The sequence below is a fragment of the Rattus norvegicus genome, chromosome Y, assembly GCF_036323735.1.
Source record: "Rattus norvegicus strain BN/NHsdMcwi chromosome Y, GRCr8, whole genome shotgun sequence".
In the NCBI taxonomy this organism is placed as follows: Eukaryota; Metazoa; Chordata; class Mammalia; order Rodentia; family Muridae; genus Rattus; species Rattus norvegicus.
In genome coordinates, this window is record NC_086040.1 from 22,771,969 (window position 1) to 22,789,483 (window position 17,515).

Here is a 17,515-nt window from a genome sequence, read left to right on the forward strand (position 1 = left end):
TTAAACTAAATGTAGAGAAACTTGAAGCAATCCCACTAAAATCAGGGACTAGACAAGACTGCCCACTCTCTCCCTACTTATTCAATATAGGTCTTGAAGTTCTAGCCATAGCAATTAGACAACAAAAGGAGGGGAAACAGATGGGAAAAGAAGAAGTCAAAATATCTCTATTTGTAGATGATATGATAGTATATTTAAGTGATCCCAAAAGTTATGCCAGAGAAATACTAAAGCTGATAAATAACTTCAGCAAAGTAGCTGGGTATAAAATTAACTCAAATAAATTAGTAGCCTTCCTCTACACAAAAGAGAAACAAGCCGAGCAAGAAATTAGGGAAGTGACACCCTTCATAATAGTCCCAATTGATATAAAGTACCTCGATGTGACTTTATCCAAACAAGTAAAAGATTTGTACAATACGAACTTCAAGACTCTGAAGACAGAAATTGAAGAAGACCTCAGAAGATGCAAAGATCTCCCATGTGCATGGATAGGCAGGAATAATATTGTAAAAAAGGCCATTTTACCAAGAGCAATATACAGACACAATGCAATCCCCATCAAAATACCAAACAAATTCTTCTAAGAGTTAGATGGAACAATTTGCAAATTCATCTGGAATAACAAAAATCCCAGGATAGCTAAAACTATCCTCAACAATAAAAGACTTCAGGGGGAATCACTATCCCTGAACTCAAGCAGTATTACAGAGCTATAGTGGTAAAAACTGCATGGTATTGGTACAGAGACAGACAGGTAGACCAATGGAACAGAAATGAACCCACACACCTATGGTCAATTTATTTTTGACAAAGGAGCCAAAACCATCAAATGGAAAAAAGATAGCATTTTCAGCAAATGGTGCTGGTTCAACTGGAGGTCAACATGTAGAAGAATGCAGATCGATCCATGCTTATCACCCTGAACAAAGCTTCAGTCCAAGTGGATCAAGGACCTCCACATCAAATCAGATACACTTAAACTAATAGAAGAAAAACTAGGGAAGCATCTGGAACACATGAGCACTGTAAAAAATTTCCTGAACAAAACACCAATGACTTATGGTCTAAGATCAAGAATCGACGAATGGGATATCACAAAACTGCAAAGCTTCTGTAAGGCAAAGGACATTGTGGTTAGGACAAAACAGCAACCAACAGATTGGGAAAAGATCATTACCAATCCTACATCATATAGAGAGAGGCCTTATATCCAAAATATGCAAAGACCTCAAGAAGTCAGACCGCAGGGAGACAAATAACCCTATTAAAAAATGGGGTTCAGAGCTAAACAAAGAATTCACAGCTGAGGAATGCGGAATGGCTGAGAAACACCTAAAGAAATGTTTACCATCTTTCGTCATAAGGGAAATGCAAATCAAAACAACCCTGAGATTTCACCTCACACCAGAGAGGATGGCTAAGATCAAAAACTGAGGAGACAACAAATTCTGGTGAGGATGCGGAGAAAGAGGAACACTCCTCCATTGTTGGTGGGATTGCAGACTGTTACAACCATTCTGGAATTAAGTCCTGCAGTTTCCTCACAAAACTGGACATTGAACTGCCTGAGGATCCAGCTATACCTCACTTGGGCATATACCCAAAAGATTCCCCAACACATAAAAAAGACATATGCTCCACTATGTTCATCGCAGCCTTATTTATAATAGCCAGAAGCTGGAAAGAACCCAGATGCCCTTCAACAGAGGATTGGATACAGAAAATGTGATACATCTACAAAATGGTATATTACTCAGCTATCAAAAAATGCCTTTATGAAATTTGTAGGCAAATGGTTGGAACTGGAAAATATCATCCTGAGTGAGGTAACCTAATCACAGAAAAGCACACATGGTATGCACTCATTGATAACTGGAATTACCTCAAATGCTTGAATTACCCTAGATGCCTAGAACAAATGAAACTCAAGACGGATGATCAAAATGTGAATGCTTCACTCCTTATTTAAAAGGGGAATAAGAATACCCTTGGCAAGGAATAGAGAGGCAAAGATTAAAACAGACACAGAAGGAAAACCCATTCAGAGCCTGCCACATGTGGCCCATACATATACAGCCACCCAATTAGACAAGATGGATGAAGCAAAGAAGTGCAGACCAACAGGAGCCGGATGTAGATCGCTCCTGAGAGACACAGCCAGAATACAGCAAATACAGAGGCAAATGCCAGCAGCAAACCACTGAACTGAGAATAGGACCCCTGTTGAAGGAATCAGAGAAAGAACTGGAATAGCTTGAAGGGGCTTGAGACCCCATATGTACAACAATGCCAAGCAACCAGAGATTCCAGGGACTAAGCCACTACCTAAAGACTATACATGGACTTACTTGGAATCTGACCTCATAGGTAGCAATGAATATCCTAGTAAGAGCACCAGTGGAAGGGGAAGCCCTGGGTCCTGCTAAGACTGAAGCCCCAGTGAACTAGATTATTGGGTGGTGGGCGGCAATGGGGGGAGGGTGGTGAGGGGAACACCAGTAAAGTAGGGGAGGGGGAGGGATTAGGGGGATGTTTGCCCGGAATTGGGAAAGGTAATAACACTCAAACTGTAATAAGAAATACTCAAGTTAATAAAAAAAATTTGCAGTAATAAAATTTAAATTTTATTAATATATAAATTAATAAACAGTAGTTTTCTCTTACATAGATAAAAATTATACTTTCCACATATTTGTTTAGCTTTTATAAATATTGCAGTTTGTGGTTAGTTTGTTGTTTGATTTTGTAAGTGTTCATTTCTAGGTATTAGCCCATAATCTCTGTAAAATCATGCAGAATACAGTAAAGGAAATGAGACTCTCTTTTGTTGAATCCAGGAAGGTTGCTATCTGTTTTTCTTCCTGTCTAATCATTTTTCTCTATGTATATAACAAGGATATTTATGTTCTGGGATTCTTCCAGCATTGTTAAGCTGATAGCTGATTACTGATAAATGGAGAATTTTTAATTTTTAAAGATCATTTTAGAGACTATTTCCTGATGTCTGTACTATCAGTGTTGTAGATTTTCAAATACATGGCCAAATAAACAGCTATTCATGGACTAAACAAGCCTTATATCTACTGTTGTTTTCACTTTTTAAAAGAAGAAATCAGAAAGGGATGGTAAGGGACTCTGTGGGGGAAAACAGGAAGGAGGGCAGCATTTGAGAAATACATTAATAAAATTAATAAATACAAAAAATAATGCTGAACTCAAAATATACAGGAAAATCAAATTTAATTGACAGGAAACAGTACTCTTTTTTACCGTACCCCAATTCCTCAATTTTATATTCCATAATCCATCAAAAATCAGATAATTGAAAAATATTAATATATTACAAATACCACAGTAGGTTGACAAAATCATAAAATCACTGGTTCTACTACTGTACACCTTCTATGCCCGTATAAAATCCAGAAATCCTGTTGAACCTTAATTATTACATATCTTTGGTTATTCTATTCTGTGATAATTCTTTACAATTTTTACCTTCTGTGACCACACCTTTGAAGTGAAATAATTACTTTTCTAGAATGTCTCTGAATTTAGATTTGCCTAGTGGTTTTTCTCTTTTAGGTCGAGATTGTATATACTTGGCACAGATAACAAAAAGTGTTTCCTGCTTTGTTTATCTATGTTCAGCATTAGGTGGATGACTGGCATCTTAACACCCAATTAAGGAGCAATGAAATTATTTTAAATTACTTTTCCTTTTTTAGTTTAAATAGTTTAATGTATTTTCTTTTGTATTTCCTTTTAAAGTAATAGAAATTATAGGAGAATTATTATGGAAAAACTATAGAAAGACTGTGTGTCTCTTCAACACGTTAGCTTTGTTTTCAGATTCTCATTCACGTTTGTCCACTGCTCTCGCCTCAATGGTCCTTACTGCTTGTAAAAAGACTGAGAACAATGAGTCTGAGGAGAATTTAATCAATGTCTTTCTGTTTAGGTGACTCATGCCTAAAATAATACTCTAGTCTTAGTGTCATTGTAATTTATATTTTAAAGTCTTCCATATTTTCTGCACACTTAAAAGGAATTCTATTTTTCTTTCATTATACACGATTCTAATTTTATTTTATTTTATTTTCTCTTATTTTATTTTACTTTATTTGGAAATAACAACCAGAATCTAATTTTCTGACACTAGCTGACCTTTTATATTAGTCTTCTGTCACTTGTACTCCCACTTAAATTCCTGTATAATGTGTGTATGAATGCGTGCGTGCATGAGTGTGTGTGTGTGTGTGTGTGTGTTTATCTGAAACAAGGATGTTGATTTTTAGAATCACCTGGCTGAAATACTTTTCCACTGCCCTGTTAGAAATCATAAAAGGGAGGAAAGATTACTCCTGTTCCAAAATCATAGGTCCTGGGTGTCCAAATCTGACATGTGGATTGACCTAAAGGTACAAAAAGCAGAGCCTAACAATTTACTGACCTGAGAACTATTTAGCAGTTCCAGTCCAATGCAATGAATTTACATGTACTGAGATATATGGAATTGTAGAACAATGACTTGAGATCACTGAGTAGAACAATGAGTTGAGATCAATGAGTTGAGAACAATGAGTTGAGAAGTAATTTCTTGGAAGATCTCCAAATACCTAAGAATGGATACAGAGGACTTTCAAGGCCCCTGAGACATTAGCATGTGGTTTAAACTGTGCCCAGATCAAAATCTCTAAGTACTGGACTAATCTAATAAAGTTATTTAAAGCAAGGAAACTATACCACTGTTTGCAATTAAGAATGGTGGTGAATATAGAGAAACTCAAAAACAAAGTTATGTTTCTTAAAGTTTGTTTCAAGCCAGCCAGAAAGAACACAGTGCTTTGTTGTTTTTCTTTCACAGACTATGCACCTAATTATTATTACAACTTTCTCAGACACAGAGTTCTTCCCAGTGCTTCCTTGACTTATTGGTTCCTTATGCTATAGATGATGTGGTTCAACATGGTTGTCACTGCTGTATAGACTAAGAGTTTATCAAGTACTGACGGGTGGTTAGATTTGGGCCACAAGTAGTTTTGTCACAACCCTACAATGCAACCTATTCCCCATGAAATAATTGCCAAATGGACACATACCCCACGCCTTATTTGGATTGCATAGTGAATCTGGTCCATACAGTGGCCAAAGGCCGTGGCTGGCAATAGGCAGCACTCACTTATACCAAAATGTGTGGAGAAAAACATCTGTGTGGTACATCCCTCCTCGTATTTCACTTACAAAGCTCTCCACATCTTGGGTATGACAGAGCCCATGTAGCCAATTCCCAGGATACATAAATTCACCAGACAGAAGTATATGGTAGTATGTAGAGATGGACCAGTACAGATAAAAAAGGATATGAAAGCAGGATGAGGGTGAACAGGAGGAAGCATTCTCCAGGGACCTCAGAGAACTTGGCAATTGCAAAGCATTTGACTGAAAAGCCCTTCTCCTGACACAAAGAGCAACTAACACACTTGACACTCATCTCCTGGAAGACAGAGCAGCAAGCCATTAGAAGGATTCTTGTAGATGAGAGGTGTTAATTTTTAAATATGTTTAGAGCCTCAGTTACATCAGAGTCAAAGTCTTTGTCTACAGTCACAAAAATCAAAGCTTAGAAAAGATTTATTCTCACAGAATTTCATATCTAAACTTTCTCTCTTAACACTAAGGGATTGTCCAAAGTGTGCTAAGCATTGAACCTATTATCCAAATATTTACAATAGATGGTGGGAACTTGTAGTCCTGGCACTAATGAAGCTCATGCAGAAGGTTTACTGTGGGTCTAAGTACAGTTTCACATGGTGTGAAAGCTATCATTCAAATGAAGGAAAAGATACCTTGAGTGCATCTCAATATTTTACCCATTCTAATCATTAACTAGTCATCAATGTTATGCAGAAAAACTAATCAACCCACTCATCTTTATGGTTTCCTGATGCCACAGGTATTGTCTCTCCAACCACCCTGTGTGTGTGTGTGTGTGTGTGTGTGTGTGTGTGTGTGTGTGTGTTGGGTCCAGGTTATTCTCTGATTTGTTTTCTGAATATTCAAACCCACACATTAAAAGTATCATTTCCTCAAGACTCATCATTTTTGAAGATAAATTAAAATCAAATAATCATTGGATAAATAAATGATTACTGGTTTACATACATAGAATTAAAGGCAGAAACATCTCAATGTCAGCACAATAATGATGTGGACAGAAACACATCTTGAGAAGTGTAAACTGAGTCATGAAAGAGGAGAAGGATCAACCAAAGAGGACCATAACCCTTCATGCTGCATCCTTCAATATGGTAGCTGTTATCAATAACTTAATAGTTCCTGTCTCTATATAGAACATGTTTTCTTAGTGAGCATTTCCCTGTGTTTCCATTAAATTTCTGTTTTCTTAATGTTGTTCATGGTATTCTATCTATGCGACTAATGATATAAATAAAAATTTAAAAAAAGAGAAAAAAAGAGGTGGTGACTTGATATGTAGTCCAGGCTAAACAGAAATTCCTTATTCTTCTCCCTCAGTCTCTTTAATATTAGTATTCTAAGAGCAAGACAGGATGCCTGTCTTGACAGAAATTTCTTCCTATACTTTCATCTCAACATCTTATAATTCCACCAAATTGCCTGTATTTCTGTACACATAGTATCTATACTGTTCTTTCCTATTTGCTCATTTTGCATCGCACAGTTGCTATGTGCTTGCTTGGTTACTTTCATGGAAAACTGTTCATTTCCAGCACAGCCTTGTGTGTTTTCAGAGGTAACCCTTCTCTTCTTTCTACAGTTACATTCTGTTTTTCACACTGTAACTGATAAAGTAGCTGTTAGCACTGTACTGGTGACTTCTTCTCACCTTGTTCACATTGTAGCCTTATATGGAGACTGATTATGGACTGCAAATTTCTCATCATTATGTTTACCATCCTTACCAATCCATGAGCTCTCATGTAATGAGAATGTTTTCATTACATTCTTCAGTTTAATGTGGCTACTTAGTGATTCTGCCTTTCCCTTCTCATTATATCTTCTGAAGTTCAGTCTCATGTCCTTAAAATATTGGAGATGAGGCAAACTCATTTTTCTCACTGTTTGATAACTTTCCCCTTCACATGAGATGACCTTTCCTGTTTTGTTGGGTGTATATGTCTTTGCTGAAGTTTGATTTTTTTGCCAAAAATACACCTCTTTTCCTAACAAGAGTAGAATAGGAGATATCACCAGCCAGTTAGGCTCTCTCTCTATTAACTTGATAAAATGAAATGTCAGAGATATGTGAGTAGATCAGCACATGGTCGATCCACAAACCAAATGTGAGTTTCAGTATTTCCAAATTATAAATAAACATGTTACCCATGTTTAAAAATACCATAAAAGACACACAAACATACACACACACATGCACACACACTCACATGTATGCCACATACACATTTGTGCCTATAGATTCATGCAGAAACACAGACACAGAGAAACACAATAGAGAAAGAGCACATGGAGAATGTACATGAATTAAAATGTTAGTATAAATAACAACGCAGGGTAACAGTATTTCTTTACATACTTTTTCACCATTTGGTCAATTATAAATGCAGCTAAGAAAAAAATGTATTCCCTATTAGTTTGCTTCTGTGTTAATTAATTTAATTTCCCAAATCACTTAAGTTTATCTGGTGTTGAATGCTTGTCAGCTACATGTGACATGTGCTTGTGTACATGTCTACCCACAAACATTTTAGATTTACCTTTGTGTTAACTCTATTTTGGGGAATTTCTCATCACAATACATAATTTTCGTTTCTATTCACTAATTGATCACTAGATTAATTTTCTGTTAGGGATAATGAAAAACACAGCTCCCCAAACAACAACAACAACAAAAACCAAAACAATACAAAGTTTTCTCATGAGGGAAGACGACATAATCAGGTGTACTAGCTTATTAGATCTATTAGATTAGAACTGCACCCATTCATGAAAAATTTATAAAAATCTAAGTGGAGAGAACATGAGTCAGACATAAAGCTCTGACAATTATGAAGCAGGAGGTCTGTTGTACAGACCACTCAGTGGACTCTGCTCTTGTAGAAAAATTGCTGGAATGAATAGGATTCTATTGTGATGCCTTTCAAACTTATTTTGATGTACTGTAAATATTTCTCCATATTAAAACAAACAAACAAAAAACAAATAAACAAACTTCCCACAGACAAAACAGAAAATGATTACTTTTCTAAATTTGAAATATTGTTAAACAACTTCCTTTTCATTAGTAGTTTTGATATTTGTATATGTAGCTCTCTACTTAGAGTGTAAGGGCTTGCCTCTCTCAGTAACATTTCCAGAAAATCAACTCAAGAACAATAATGTTATATTTAAATTTAAATTTGTACAATAAAAATGATTCGCAAGAAATCCTGAGGCTGCAGGACAGATCGATATATCTGCGCACCTTAGCTCACATCCCTGGTGCAAGGAGAAATTAAACAGTGCCTCTGGGATATAGGAACAGTCAGCCATCGATACCAACGGTTCTGGTCTGCACCTAAGACTTTACTGAAATGCCAAACAGTTCCCTGTACCCAAATCCCATCGGGTAGGATGCTGGACCCTCAGGAGTGTGGATATTCCTGAGAAGTCAGGGGAGAATACCCACCTCGCCACAGTACAGACCCAAGAGGATATCGCACAGAGCAAACTTTGCCCATGGAGGGCAAGGGCATGCAGAAGCAATCATGGGCTGTATTCTTTGATTCCTGCTTGTGCCTAGAGCTGGAAAAAGGTTTACAGGAATGCCTACACACATGAAATCAGAACACCTGTTCCCAGGAAAGGTTGAAAGTAAACATGAAACAGTTCTACGACAGTGATGACACAGAGGCCAAAGTAGGGTCAAGTCACTCTCAGAAGCAGCAAGACAAACAAACACCAAGACACACCCTGAAGTCTAGGGGCAAAGGTAGAGACATAAGCAACAAAAACCAATACAACTTTGCATCAACAGAGCCCTGATATCCCACCAAAGAAAACACTGGATATTTAAACACACCAGAAAAGCAAGATTTATATTTAAAATCACAATTGTTGTATAATGATGGAGGAATTTAAGAGAAACCTAAAGAATTCCCTTAGAAAAATGCAGGGAAACAGAAGTGAACAAGTAGAAGCCCTTAGAGAGGAAACACAATAATCCATGAACGAATTACAGGAAACATGTCCAAACTTGAGGACTTGAAAATAGAAATAGAAAGAATAAAGGAAGCACAAATTTGTCAAATAAGGAGACCGAAAAACAAAGGAAGAGACAAGGAGCCATATATTCAAGAATCACCTACAGAATGCAAGAGATAGAAGAGAGAATCTTAGGGACAGAAGATTCCATAGAAATCATCAACACAACTGATGAAGATAACGGAAAACAAAAAGTTCCTGGCCCAAAACATACAGGAAATTCAGGACACAATGAAAAGATCAAACCTAAGGTTAATAGGTATAGAAGAAAAAGATGACTCCCAACTTAAAAGGCCAGTAAATATCTTCAACAAAGTTACAAAAGAAAACTTCCCTAACCTAAAGAAAGAGATGCCCATTAAAAACAAGAAGCACACAGAACTCCAAATAGATTCGACCAGAAGAGAAATTCCTCCCATCACATAATAGTCAAAACACCAACTGCACAAAACAAAGAGAGAATATTAAAAGCAGTAAGGGAAAAAGGTGCCGTTACATATATAGTCAGACCTATAGGAATTACACCAGACTCCTCACTAGAGACTATGAATGTGAGAATAACCTGGACAGATGTCTAATAGACCCTAAGAGGGCACAATTGCCAGATCAGGTTACTGTATCCAGTAAAATTTTGAATTAATATAGACAAAGAAATCAAGATATTACACAAAAAAAACAAATTTATGAAATACTTTTGAGCCAATCCAGGCCTACAAAAGATAGTAGATGGATAACTCCAACATAGGAGAGAAAATATATCATACCGAAAGCAAGAATATAATTTCCTTGCAAGGAATCCAAAACAGAGACAAACAATCATAATTGTACAATTAACAAGAAAAATAAAAGGAAGTGACCATCCATATTCCTTAATATCTCTCAACATCAATGGGTTCAATTTCCCAATGAAAAGACACAGAGTCACAGAATGGATACATAAACAGTATCAAGCATTTTGCTGTAGGCAGGAAACACACCACAGAGACAAAGACGGATACTACCTCAGAGTACATGGCTGGAAAACACATTTCCAAGGAAATTGCCTGAAGAAGCAAGCTGAAGTTGGATTCTATTGTCAAATAAAATTGACTTTTAACAAAAAGTCTTTAAAAAAGATAAGGAAGGACATGGCTTCCTAAGGAGTATAAAGAGGATAATGACTTCACATAAATCAAAGGAAAAACCCACCAAGATGAACTCTCAATCGTGTGTATCTTTGCTCCAAATGAAAGGGCACCTGCATTCATAAAAGAAACCTTACTAAAGCTCAAAGCATGCATTGCACTGCAGATGATAATAGTAGGAGATTTCAACACCTCACTCTCACTGGAGAGATCATGGAAACAGAAATTCAACACAGATTTAGAGAACATAACAGAAGTTATGAAACAAATGGATTTAACAAATATTTATAGACCATTCCATGCTACAAATAAAGGATGTCCATTCTTTTCAGAACCTCATGGAACCTTCTCCAAAATTAACCATACAATCGGTCACTAAACACGCCTCAATATATACAGGAAGATAGAAATAATCCTATGCATTCTAAAAGATCACCACACACTAAGACTGGCCTTCAACAATAACAATAATGACAGAAAGCTTATGTATACATGGAAGTTGAATAATGCTCTACTCTTATACAACTTGGTCAAGGAAGAAATAAAGAAAGAAATTAAAGATAACTTAATTAAAATGAAAATGAAGATACAACATTCCGAAATATATGTGACACAATGAAAGCAGTGCTAAAAGGAAAACTTATATCTCTGAGTGCTTGGGAGAAGAAACAGAAGAGAGCATATATCAGCAGCTTGACAGCACAAATTAAAGCTCTAGAACAAAAAGAAATAAGTAAACCCAAGAGGGGTAGAAGGCAGGAAATAATCAAACTCAGGGATGAAATCAACCAAGTAGAAACAAAATGACTTACAAAGAATCATCAACACCAGAAGCTGTTTCTTTGAGAAAAACAACACAATATATAAGCCTTTAGCCAGATTAACCAGAGCTCACAGAGACAGTATCCAAATTAACAAAATCAGAAATGAAAAGGAAGACATAACAACAGAATTTGAAGAAATTGCAAAGATCAAGATTTTCCACTATAAAACCCTATATTCAAGAAAACTGGAAAATATGGATGCAATGGACAATTTTCTAGACAGATACCATGTACCAATGTTAAATCAGGAACAAATAAACCATCTATACAACCCCATAGATCCTAAATGAATAAAAGTAGTTATTAAAGGTCTCCCAACCAAAAAGATCCCAGTTCCAGATGGCTTCAGTGCAGCATTTAATTAAACCTTCATAGAAGACCTCATAAAAATACTGTCCAAACTAGTCCACAAAATTGAAACATAACACTATCAGATTGCTTCTATGAAGCCACAATTACTCTTGTATCTAAACCATACAAAGACCAAAGAAAGAGAACTTGAGTCCAATTTCCCTTATGAATATTGATGCAAAAATACTCAATAAAATTCTTGCAAACCAAATCTAAATAACATCAAAACATTCATCCGTCATGATCAGGTATGCAGGGATGTTTTAATATACAGAAAACAATCAATGTTATCCAATATGTAAACAAACTAAAAGATAAGGACACATGGTCATTTCATAAGATGTGGAGAAAGCATTTGACAAAATTCAACAACAAATCAGGGTAAAAGTCGTGGAAAGATCAGGAATTGAAAGCCCATATCTCAACATAGTGAAAGAAATATACAGCAAACCTCTAGTTAACATCAAACTAAATGGAGAGAAACTTAAAGAAACCTCACTAAAATCAGGGACTAGACAAGGCTGTCCACTCTCGCCCTAGTTATTCAATACAGGACTCCATGTCATATCCAGAGCAATCAGACAGCAAATGGAAGACAAAGGGATACAAATTGACAGGGAAGAAATCAAAATATCACTATTTGCAGATAATATGATAGTATATTTAAGTGATCCCAAAAGATCCACCAGAGAACTTTTTAACCTGATAAACAACTTCAGAAAAGTGTCAGGGTATAAAATTAACTCAAACATACCAGGAGCCTTCCTCTCCTCAAAGTATCCATAAACAGGCTGAGAAAGAAAATAATGAATTCATACATCTCACAATAGTCCCAAATAAAATAAAAGATCTTGGTGTTTGTTTAACCAAGCAAGTGAATGATCTGTATGACAAGTTCAAGTATCTGAAGAAAGAAATTGAAGAAGGTCTCAGAAGATAGAAAAAGCTTAAACGCTCATGGATTGACGGTATTATTATAGTAAAGATGACCATTTTGCCAAAAACAATCTACGCATTATATGCAATTTCCATCAAAATTCCAACTCAATTCTTTAATAGAGATAGAAAGAGCAATGTGCAATTTCATTTGGATTAAGCAAAAGCCAGGATAGTGAAAACTATCCTCAACAATAGAAGAACTTCTGGGGGAATCATCAGCCCAGAACTCAAGCAGTATTACAGAGCAACAGTGATAAAAACTGCATGTTTTTGGTACAGAGACAGACAGATACAGAATGGAATAGAATTGAAGGCCCAAAAATGAACACACATGCCTATAACTTGATCTTTGGCAAAGGAGATAAAACAGTCCTAAGGAAGAAACATAGCATTTTCCAAAAAGAGGGCTGGTTCAACTGGAAGCCAGCATGTAGAAGATGGCAAATTATCCCATTCTTATGACTACGTCCAAAGGGTAAGTCCATGCGAATCAAGGACCTACACATCAAACCAGATACACTCAAATGAAAGAAGAATAGGTTGTGAAGTGTCTTGAACACATGAGCAATGGAGAATATTTCCTGAACAAAACACCAATGACTTATGCTCTAAGATCAAGAATTGACAAACAGGACCTCATGAAATGGTAAAGCTTCTGTAAGGCAAAAGACACTGTCATTCGGACAAAACTGCAAACAGTTGCACCTAAATAAATATTCAACATCCTTAGTCATCAGGGAAATTCAAATCAAAACAAATCTGAGATTCCACCTCACACCAGTCAGAATGGCTAAAATATAAATCTCTGGTGACAGTAGATGCTGTCGAAGATGTGGGGAAGGAGGAACACTCTCAATTGATGGTAGGATTGCAGACTTGAACATCCCTTCTGAAAATCAGTCTGAAGTTCCCTCAGAAAATTGGACCTTCCATGACCTGAGGACCCACCTATACTTCTCTTGGCCATATACCAAAAAGTTGGTCCAACAAAAAAACAGAGAAATACATTCAAATCTGCTCATAGCAGCCTTATTTATAATAGGCAGAAGCTGGAAAGAACACAGATGCCCTTCAACAGAGGAATGGATACAGAAATTTGGTTCATCTATACAGTAAATATTACTCAGCTATCAAAACAATGACTTGATGAAATTCATAGGCAAATAAAATGAACTAGAAAATATCCTGAGTGATGTTACTCAACCACCAGAAAACACACTTGGCATTCATTCATTGATAAGTAGATATTATCCAAAAAGCTTGAATTACCCATCATGTAATGCCCAGACCACATGACACTCAAGAAGGATGAGAAAATGCATATGTTTCACTCCTTCTTTAAAAGGGGAACCAAATACCAATAGGAGGGGATAAGGAGACAAGGTTTATAACAAAGACTGACGTACCAGCCATTCAGAGCCTTGCACACATGTAGCCCATACATATACAGACAACAAAACTAGATAAAATGGATGAAGCTAAGAATTGCAGGCTGACAATGACTGGTTATTGATCCCTCCTGAGAGACACAGCCAGAATATGCCAAATATAGAGGGAAATGCCACGAGCAAACCACTGAACCAAGAATCAGACCCCAGTTGGAAGAATTAGAGAAAGGATTGAAAGACCTGAAGGGATTTGCAACCCCATAATAATAACAATGCCAACCAACCAGAGCTTCCAGGGACCAAACCACAGCAGAAAGACTATACATGGACTGACCCATGTTTCCAACTGCATATGTAGCAAAGTATGACCTTGCTGGGAAAAAGTAATGAGAAACTCTTGTTTCAGCCAAGGTTGGATCCCCCAGTGTAGGGGAATGTGGGGAGGTGTGGGGAGGCCATGGGTGGAGATGTGTACTCCCTTAAAGAAGGGTAGGGAGAAGGGTTAAGGGGCTTGTGGACTGGAAACCTGGAAAAGGGAATAACATTCGAAATGTAAACAGGAAATATCCAAAAATGAGAGAGAGAGAGAGAGAGAGAGAGAGAGAGAGAGAGAGAGAGAGAGAGGGGAGAGAGAGAGAGAGAGAGAGAGAGAGAGAGAGAGAGAGAGGGAGAGAGAGAGAGGGAGGTGGAAGAAGAGGAGGAGGAGGAAGAGGAAGAAGAAGAAGAAGAAGAAGAAGAAGAAGAAGAAGAAGAAGAAGAAGAAGAAGAAGAAGAAGAAGAAGAAGAAGAAGAAGAAGAAGAAGAAGAGGAAGGAGTTGGAACAGAAAAAAAAACTAAACCTTCATTGTTCCCCATTCCCTCTCTTCCTCAGCTGTTGTTTACACAGTCGTGTTAGTTAGACATTATACGGGTAATTTCTGGTGTTACTTTGAGAAACCATCTCATAGTAAACTTTAGTCTCTTACAATCTTCTCACATCCAATTCTTTAATGTTCCTCAGTCTTGAATCAAGTGACATTTTGTAGATAGAGCCATTGAACTGGACTTGAAATTTCTATTCTGCATTTTGAATGGCTGGGAAATTTACTGTGATCTTTGCTGCAGAGAGTGTAATTAATTCTGTATATAAGGACACATGGCTTTGATTGTTGTCACGTATGATAATGGCTTAAGTAAGTAAGGGGTTGTACATTCTCCCCTATAACCACAACTTTAATAGCCTTATATACATGGCTAAACTACCAGTACCATCCATGTTCATTGAACAGGACTTAAGTAAAATTAGAGAGTTGTTGGCTATCACCAAGCTATTTATGCCATTGCACTGCCCTTATGGTTATCCTGCCATGTTGATCATTCTGTTTTACAGGCATGATGTGAACAATCACTTGAAACTGACAAGACTGATGATTGTAATTACAGGTTATACTAGAAATTTGACCTGTGCTTTGCAAATCCTCCTGTATAAGAATGGTGACTTTCTTATAGGCAGGAGAATGGTAAAGTTAAATTTCATTTTAACATATCAAAAGGAAATTAAACTTTTTTTCTGCTGTAGCACGATTAATTAATTGAAGCAAAAAAATCTATTTATTTGATGTTGTGCAAATGTCATTTAACAATATAATCCTAACTCCTTTTAAATTTTAAAAGTCACATGTAGTTGGTACCTGTCATAATGCATAAAATTGACATCAGGATTGGGAAAATGAAATATTCTCTGTTTTATGCAAATGCTTAGTGTTAATGAACAAAATTATGTACCAAGCTTCATGCTGTAGGAAACTAATTACATTTAGTCAATTGCCTCTATGATAATTTCATATTAGCTAGGTATTAAGTGCATAATAATTATGATTAAATTATTAACTAAATATTAAAATAGGCATACTAGATTTACCAACTGGACATGGAAAACAAAATATATAAGAATTATCAAAAATATTTCTTAAAAGGAAAATGATGAAAACCTTGTATATATATAAAAGCAGTCTGGAGCTATATGTCATCTTAATGTTTTAGAGTGTGTACCAGTGAGGTGGCTGAGCAGACAAAATTTTATGCCATGAAAAAATAGGAAACAATTTTGACACCTATACATATATGTTTGGAAGACTTCTATATTCACTACATGACCAGAACACATAAAAGCTTACACAGACTATTAATAATGAGACTAATCAGAACAAAAATAATAAGAAAAAGAAAAAAACAATCTCTAGGAACATTTTAAAGAAATAATGTATTGTATTGGCCTTAAAATGGGAAATTCAACACATTTTCTTTGTACATTAACTATTCAAAGAAAAACTAAAAGGATTTTACTTCATTCTATATGAAATAAAAACACATCAGATCGATTGTGTAAAGAAAGAGAGAACTGCAAACTATGAAATTAATATAGTCATTGCGGAGGAAAGAAACAGACAATAAGTCAAGGTTCTATAAGTAAACATTTGGATGCTTTACTGTATAATATTAACATATTTAATCCAACACATCTTACTATGATAAAGGAAAGGAAGCTGGAAAATTAATGCCTGAATGTAGTCTCAGCACCTAGAATATGGCAAGATGTCTCAAGTTCAAAGATACCCTGAAATATATGAGAAAATTATAAATAGGTTGAGTTTATTATGGAATAAGTATTGTAGTATTAGCTTAGTGGTTAAGAGCATTTACTACTCTTAAGAGCAAACACGTTCAGTTTCCAACATCCATCAAGCCACCTGAAACCAACTGTAAAAGCAGCTCCAAGGCATCTGACATCTTCTGGTCTCCCCAGGTGTCTGTGTTCATGTGCACAAGTCTATACATAGACATTCACACATAACTGATGACTAAAATAAAAAAAAAATCATGGATGCATTTTCTGCACAAATTATGAATAGTAAGAATTCTCTATATGCCAACACAATTGATGCACAGTAATAAGAATGGAGAAAATTCGCAAATAGCATAAAGAGTAAATTAAGGATTAATGCTTACACAGTTCAGTAAGCATAAAACGCTAAACTTCACGATTGAATTGCAATGTAGATGTAAAAAAGAAATGAGCACTTGAATTTATGACTAAAACTATTATAAAAAGTATTTTATTTATTTACATTTCTGCCATTGTTCCCTCTCCAGGTCCCATCCCACAGTTACTCATCCCATTCCACTTCCTCCTCCCCTGACTCCAAGAGGATGCTCCACAGACTTGCCAGGCATCCCTGATCCGTGGAGCCTCAAGTCTCTCCAGGATTAGGCATTACCAGGCAGTCCTCTGTTATATATGAGACAGGGTCTTGGACCAGCTTGTGTATGATACCTGATTGGTGGTCAAGTGTCTGGGAGATCTCAGGCGTGGGGATGATTCGAGACTGGTGGTCTTCCTATAGAGGCTGCCCTCCTCTTCGGCTTCTTCAGTCCATACCCTAATTCAACAACTGACAGAAATAAGAGACTGAAACCATTTTAAAATATGTGCATGATTTAATTTTGAATGGTATACTAGGGGTTCTTTCATATAAAATTGATGGAAATATGTATTTATTAAAGTCTTCTGAGATGGCAATTTGGCAGTATTTATACATGTATTACATTACTTAACAACCTTGACATCATTCCAACAAACTGTTTTGTAATTTGTACAAAATACAAT

At 36.2% G+C, this 17,515-nt stretch overlaps 1 long non-coding RNA gene across 2 annotated transcripts in view; it reads right to left on the reverse strand.

Annotated features, from left to right (window-relative positions):
- The window catches only part of LOC120099678 (uncharacterized), a 66,108-nt gene that overhangs the window by 31,492 nt on the left and 17,101 nt on the right, over positions 1-17,515 (reverse strand). For both annotated transcript variants that reach the window (XR_010061675.1, XR_010061674.1), the window contains exon 2: positions 17,183-17,300. This is a non-coding gene — a long non-coding RNA (uncharacterized LOC120099678). The remainder of the gene's footprint in view (positions 1-17,182; positions 17,301-17,515) is intronic.